The following is a 6003-nucleotide window of genomic DNA, read 5'->3' on the forward strand; positions in this document are numbered from 1 at the left end:
TAACTGTGGACTATAGATATTTTTATTGTTTTTTATCTCCTTCCTAGAAGTAAGTTCCATGAAGGGAATAACCTGTGCTCTACCCACACTTAATAAATTTGTTTGGCATGAATGAGTCATTGAGTGAATGGTCAGTTTGAGACCTCAGAGATTCTCTGGTTCAACCTCCTTTCTTTATAGAGGAAACAATTGAGACCTAGAGATTTGTGTAAAGCAATTTAGTATCTTGTTGTTGTTCAGTTTTATCTGACTCTTAATGATCCCATTTGGGATTTTCTTGGCAAAGATATTGAAGTGGTTTGCCATTTGCTTCTCCAGCTCATTTTAGAGATGAGGAAACTGAGGCAAGAGGGATGAAGTGACTTGCCCAGGGTCACATATCTAAGAAGTGTCTGAGGCTAGATTTGAACTCAGGAAGATGAGTCTTCCTGACTACTGCCCAGTGTTCCACCCAGTCACCTAGCTGCCCTTAACATCTGGAAGTTACTGACTCTCAATTCAGGGTCTCCCATTATCTAAACATGGAAGTTATCTGTATTGGTGTCTTATCCCAACCTACTAGGCTGTAAGATCCTTGAGGTTTTGGACTACAACTTCACTAAACTTAGCAGTTTTATCTCTTTCCTCGGCACCTAGCATAATACTTCATAAGTAATAAATGAAAGAGGAATTTGCCAAATCACTGAATTGTTATTCAGAAAAGGGGGGGGAGCCTATCTTGTAGAGGGGCAGGAACAAAGAAGGAAAAACTCCACTGTGGGGGAGGGGGGAGAATCATTCTAACAGTTTAGCTGATGTCCCAGAGCCTCAGCTTGGGAGAGTTCTCTGTTGCTAGGAAAGGAAGATATTATCAGGCCTCAAGTCTCTGACTCTGTGTGGAGGTCTGGAGGAGTATGAAGTGCTGGAAACTGAAAGGATTCAGTCTGGCTGTCAGCAACTCCGGGACCTACCATCTTCATTCTCTCCTGGAAACAAATGGAAATAAATGGCAGACAGAGGAGGGCAAACCAGGCTTCCAATCAGAATGAAATAATAAGGGAAAACAGCCCAGAAGCAATGCAAAGTCATACTGAGTGGACAGAAAATCTTCCACTGCAGCAATGGTAATTTTCTGAATGGTGCATTGTGGCTAGGACCTCTGGGTTGAGCAGGTCTGGCTTCTGGGCTAAACCCCAAGGCTCTACTTAAAAGAACTTGTCCAAGAGCTATTTGCCCTGTTTGTTTTAAGCGTGCTATCGTCTATCTCTTTCTTCCTGTCTCTAAATCAAAATCAGCCTCCATGAATGGCAGCCCCAATGGCCTGCAGAGTATTAGCCCAGTGCCAAGAAATGAAAGCCTGGGATTCAACAAAGGACTGGCAGGAAGTAAAAATATCATCATTTTCAGGGATTAGAACAAAGAATAGATGTGTTTCTTCTCAATCTGATGGGGGGAGGGGATACCATTTGTCAGCATATGAGACTTAAAGGATCATAAGAATCAGTAAAATTTACTACTAATAGACCATGTAAATCATCTTGACTAATCCCTTCCTCCTCCACTTTATAAAGGAGAAAAATGAAGGGCCCAAAGAAATAAGGGAGATGACAACCCAAAATCTTACTGGTAAGGAGATGATGACCCAGGCCCGCCACTCTCATCCAAATGGACAAATTCCCAATGCCTTGGGTATGCTTTTCCTACTGTCACCATTCAGCAAGTACTAGTTAGGCACCATTTATGTAAATTATAAACTCCTTGAGGTAAGGCATAGGGTTTTTACCTGAACTTTGTATGTCCCTAGCACTTCCATATTCTGTATATAGTACTAAAGATAATGAGCTCTATATTTCACAAATAGTTCGTTATTTTGGCATGGCTGCTTCCTCTCTCCTCTCCACAGTTAAGCAGACTTATGTATTATGAATTGTTATAGCGAGCTAACATTTGCTACCTAGAAGCCAAATCTATGTTAGAGCTCCATAATTTGGTTTTGTAAGTTTTGTTCAAGGGGCATACACTCGAAGGCTTCCCTGGATAGTATTCTAAGGCTAGATTTCAGTATGGATTCCCTGGAAAGAAAGTGAGGTGCACTTAAGAAAGAAGTGTTGACTTAATTGTTTATTATGAACATAATATCTGTAAAGATCCAAAAAGGTCAAGAGATAGATGTGTTCTAGGATCATGCTGTGTTGATGGGACTTAATATTGATCAAAAAGAATGGATTTGAGGCAGTGTTGTATAATGGAAAGATCATCTGACAGAATTTAATCCAATACAAGTATTTATTAAGCCTCTATTGTGCACAGGGTACTACTCTGAATTCTGGAGACACAAAGACATTCATTCCCCTGGAGCATTGAAGGTGAGGAATAAAAGACCTATTTCACTCCTGGTTCTGACACCACCTAGCATGTAACCCTGAGCAAATCATTTTCTCTCTCTGGGCTTCAGTTTCCCCATTTATCAAATGAAGAAGTTAAACTGGATGATTTCTAAAGTTCTCTCCCATTTTAACATTCTATGTCCTAAAATCCTGTCCAGCTCTGGCATCCTACCATACTATAATTTAATATTAGTAAGAACTCTGTAATTAGGAGTGAGTCTTATGTGCCTAGACTGATGGTTGGCACCAGCAGTGGGGAAGAAGTGGAGCAAAAGGGAGAGATGCAAAAAAATATAATACATAGTTCCTTTCAAAAAAGCTTGTAGTCTCTTTGAGAAGGGAAAAAGATGAACATAAGTGAAACGATTAGAAAACAACATAGGGTAGTAGAGAATTTAGTGCTTGTACTATTCAGTGTGGCTTCTAAAGATGGCAGGAGAACAGGAAAGGGAGAGATTAAAAAGGGTTTGGAGTAGTCAGGCAAAACATTGCAGGAAAGATGAGATCTGGCTTAAGAAAGATTATACTTTATTCAGGCAGAGGGGAGGGAAATTCAAATAAACTGTCTCAATAGGTGGCAAATTTCTGGGGCCTAGAGTTCTTTAAGCAGGAAGAATTGGGCAGCCATTTATCAGGAAAGAAATTCTATTCAGAGAGGAATGCACTAAGTGTTCTCTGGGGTCTCTTGACACATTGGGATTCTGTGTCTTGCTAAGACAAAAGAAAAGTGGAAGCAGAGGTTGTAGAATCAGGAATAAGCCTAGAGTGGGGGGAAGAAGAGACTATAAGACTAGCCTAACCATAAAGCAAAGACAGGGAGTCTTTGGGGAAAATTATGGATTACCAGGGAAAGGCTAGGAGCATTGCAGGGCAAAGTCTGGATCTAAAATATAACACTGCAGCACTCTCTTCAGGAAGAATCTGTTAATATCTCACATCATTGGACAGTATCAAGGATTCAGTATTTTCCTGGGAAATAGCACCAGATTAAAAATTTTTCAAATGTCCCTTTACTCAAACAGGAATTATGTTTCTGAAGAAAAAAAAAACGATACTCACATAAGGGAAAGAAAGGAACTCCAAATGGGATAGAGAAAATCTCAAACACATGAGTTAATTGAGTCTCAGAGAAGGGAAGTGGCTTACCCAAGATTATTAATTTGCACCTTGTTAACTCAGGAGGAGCACAGGATCAGAAAAGGTTGAACACAGGCTGTCAAGAATTAGAAAGGACCACAGAAATCATCTAGTTCTAGTCCAATCACTGTCTATGAAGAATTCCTCCTACAACATCTCCAAAGTTTCAAGTGATCATCCCCTCTTCTATTCTGAAACAGCTCTGAATGTTAGAAAGATCCCTATGCGCAATAACTGTTTCTATAAAAAGTTCTTAATCTAGGCCCATGGGATCAATTTCAGGGAGTCTGTGAACATGGATGGAAAAAAATTACATCTTTATTTTCACTAACCTGTGACTTCCTTTATAATCCTATGTATTTTATTTTATGCATTTTTTAAAAATTATTCTGAGCCCAGGGTCCATAGGTTTCACTAGAATGCCAAATTTTCTAGATACTTATTAGCTATGTGAATCTAGGTAAGTCATTTAACCCTGTTTGCTTCAATTTCCTCATCTATAAAGTAGACTGGAGAAGGAAGTGGCAAACTATCCCAATTATCTCTGTCAAGAAAAATCCCAAATGGGGTCACAAAGAGTCATAAAAATGACTGACCCACAAATTGCCAAAAGGGTCTACATCACACAGAAAAGCTTAAGAATCCTATTCATCTAGATGAAATACTAGCAAGGAAATCTTTTTGGAAGGGAAGTATAAAGTCCTAGATATGTATTTTGGTTTTATAAGTCTAAATTATGTTATGGGAAGGGAGAGCTGTTACAGTGGCAATAACTTAATGAATTTACTGTATACTTTCATTTATCATTAATGACTCTCATTTATATACTGCTTCACATTTCACAAAGGGTTTGCTTCACAACCTGGCTATGAGATAAACAGTGCAAATATTATTATCTCCATTTTACAGACAAGAAAACTGAGATTCAGAGAAGTTACATGACTAACTCAGTCTCAAACAGAAATCAGACATTTGATGTCATGTAGACTCTGTGTTCATTTCATTATTCAATGTTTAATTTGCAATTAAAAGCCATTTTAGGGGGCAGCTGGGTAGCTCAATAGATTGAGAGCCAGGCTTAGAGATTGGGAGGTCCTAGGTTCAAATTTGGCCTCAGACACTTCGAAGTTGTGTGACCCTGGGCAAGTCACTTAACCCTCATTGCCTAGTCCTTGCCACTCTTCTACCTTGGAACTCATACATAGTATATTGATTCTAAGGTGGAAGATAAGGGTTTAAAAACAAAAAAGGTGTTCTACAATAGTAATCTAACTTCTAGACATCATAAATCTATTGGGCCCCTAATCTCATAGGGATCCTAGAACTTTAAGACCTAGAAGGAATTTTTAAAATCATTCAGTCCTTTAGTTAACATCCTTCAATGTCAGTTTCTTCATCAACAAAACAAGGTAGTTAGACAAAATAATTGCCAGGATCTGTCACAACTCAAAAATCTATATCCTCATAAACAAAAAATATCAGGGCTAGAATGAATAAAGATTACCTAGCCCAATCCTTTCATATTACTGTTAAAGAAATTGAATCTCAAGGAGGTGAGATGATTTGCCCAAGGTCACACAGATAATTAATGTCTTTATTTTGTGTAGACACAAAAAGAAACTCTTTGCCAGGTCTCCAATAGATGAAAAAGTATTTGTCAACCATGGTTTTTAATAAGGATTTTTCTGAACCTTTTCCTTTTTTGCTTTGAGCAATGGAAGGAAGGAAGGAAGGAAGAGAGGGTGGGAGGGAGGAAGGAAGGAAGGAAAGAAGGAAGGAGGGTGGGAGGGAGGAAGGAAGGAAGGAAGGAAGGAAGGAAGGAAGGAAGGAAGGAAGAAGGAGAAATAGTGGGAGGGAAATAGGGAGGAATGATAAGGAGAAGAGGGAGGAAGAGAGGAAGAAAGAGGAAATAGAGAAATAAAGGAAATGTTAAGGGAAAGGAGGAAATGGGGAAATGAATGAGGCTGAAAGAAGGGAAAGAAAGAGGGAGGAAAAAGAAGAAAAGGGAAAGAAAGGGGAGGATAAGAGACAGGAGAAGGAAAAGGGAGAACAAGAAAAAGATGAAGAAACAGAAGAAAGTAGAAGGATGAGAGGAAGGTAGGATTGAGAAGGTGGCAAGGAAGGGAAAGAAAGGAGGGGATATAACAGAAGAGGGAAGAGAGAGGAAAGGCAGGATGGGGAGAAGGATAAAGGAGGATAGGGTGGGAGGGAGAGTGGAGCAAGTAAAAGAGGAAGGAGGGGAGTGTATAGGAGAAGAATGAGAGAGGGAGGCAAATGAAGAGAGGAGTCAAGGGTGAAGAGTAAAAGGATTGAGAACGATGAGGAAGGAGGAATGGGGAAGGGAGGCAACAGAGGAGGAAAGATGGGGAAGGGTGGGGTGGAGAATAAAGAATGAGAGGCTAAACCCCCCCCAAAAAAAAGGAAACAGGAGGACGCAGAAAGGGAAGAGGGAGGAAAGGAAATCTTCGAAGGATGTCGGGTTTGGAGTTATGGGAAGAAG

Source organism: Monodelphis domestica, chromosome 1, assembly GCF_027887165.1.
Source record: "Monodelphis domestica isolate mMonDom1 chromosome 1, mMonDom1.pri, whole genome shotgun sequence".
In the NCBI taxonomy this organism is placed as follows: domain Eukaryota; kingdom Metazoa; phylum Chordata; class Mammalia; order Didelphimorphia; family Didelphidae; genus Monodelphis; species Monodelphis domestica.